Source organism: Mesoplodon bidens (assembly GCF_964165515.1).
Source record: "Mesoplodon bidens genome assembly, chromosome: 20".
In the NCBI taxonomy this organism is placed as follows: Eukaryota; Metazoa; Chordata; class Mammalia; order Artiodactyla; family Ziphiidae; genus Mesoplodon; species Mesoplodon bidens.
In genome coordinates, this window is record NC_138181.1 from 18,930,165 (window position 1) to 18,931,773 (window position 1,609).

Sequence of the window (1,609 nt, forward strand, 5' to 3'; positions counted from 1 at the left end):
GACTTTCCCACCAGGTTTGATGCGGCACTTGGCTCTCCCGTCAGCACTTTGGACCTTGGCTCCCTCCGCAGCTCCTGGCCTCTGTCATTCTATTTGCTGGCATCTCCCACGGACAGGGATAAGTAGTGCCCACCCCAGCTTGCCCCCCACCTCATACCACTCCTGCACACTCTGCTTGCTTAGCTGGGGCCCCTACTGGACAGGCTCCGCCCACTCTGCAGAGGCTGGGGAACTGGAGAAGACTTTATCAGAGCCCTTCTTAACGTGACGGAAGATATAAAAAGAACATGCTGGGTTTCCGGAAGACGTGGCGGCTTTCGCCTGGGCTGTTTCCCGGCTTCGTTCTCTCGACTTTGCTTCACAGCCTGGCCGCTCCGAGGTGCTATCGACGCCGCCCTCACCCCTGCATCCATGATCTCCTTAACGGACACCCAGATAATTGGAATGGGATAACAGGATTTGGAGTGTTTTTCCTGTTCTTTGGAATGATTCTCTTTTTTGACAAAGCACTACTGGCTATTGGAAATGTTTTATTTGTGGCTGGCTAGGCTTTTGTAATTGGTTTAGAAAGAACATTCAGATTCTTCTTCCAAAAACATAAAATGAAAGCTACAGGATTTTTCCTGGGTGGTGTATTTGTAGTCCTGATTGGTTGGCCTTTGATAGGCATGATCTTCAAAATTTATGGATGCTTTCTCTTGTTCAGGGGCTTCTTTCCTGTGGTTGTTGAATTTATTAGAAGAGTGCCAGTCCTTGGATCACTCTTGAATTTACCTGGAATTAGATCATTTGTAGATAAAGTCGGAGAAAGCAACAATATGGTATAACAACAAGTGAATTGAAGACTCATTTAAAATATTGTATTATTTATAAAATCCTTTGAAGAATATTCAGCACAAAATTAAATTACATGAAATAGCTTGTAATGTTCCTTACAGAAGTTTAAAACGTATAGCCTACAGAGTAGCAACAGCAGTTAACAAAGAAGCAGTGAAAACAGACTTCTCACCAAGTCATCTAAGAAGTCAGCAAGCAAACCGAAGGAGATGAAATCTATGTTACAATGAATATTGAAACTCTTGAAGGGGATTTTTTACTGTTTTTCCACAATGTGTGAAACATAGCCATCCTTAGAGAACTATAGTGCCTGTTTCTTTTCTTTTTCTTTTGAAGATGCAAGCACACCCATAGGCATTTGCTTTTTAGAACTGTAATGTCCTCCGCAACAGCGAAAATATTTCCAGTTGCACTGTGTCTCTGAAAGTGATGCCTGAGTTAGATTGGATTATGTCATCATGATATATTAAAACCAGGAAACCCCCCCCACACAAAAAAAGAACATGCTGTTACTTGGTGCTTCAGAACTGCCCAGAGAAGAAAAGAAGGTAAACCTTAGTGCTGGGGAGCAAGATTTCTTACTTAACTGTAACTCTGCACGGCCCAGACCCATCAAATGTCCCCCAGCTGTTGAAGGCCCTTCCATCCCAGAAGGGGGAGGAGTTTCAACATTGACACCACCAAGTGCCTGACGAGCAGCCAAACAGCGTAACACCCCCTACGGCAGTTGGCCCTGTGGTTCAACAGGCATTTACTGAATACCAACAAGGTG

General features: G+C 44.3%; 1 pseudogene across 1 annotated transcript; it reads left to right on the forward strand.

Annotated features, from left to right (window-relative positions):
- Positions 1–237: 237 nt before the first annotated feature.
- Positions 238–1,247, forward strand: LOC308608134 (vesicle transport protein GOT1B-like; annotated as a pseudogene). Its single transcript has one exon. The product of its transcript is annotated as a vesicle transport protein GOT1B-like (transcript).
- Positions 1,248–1,609: the final 362 nt, after the last annotated feature.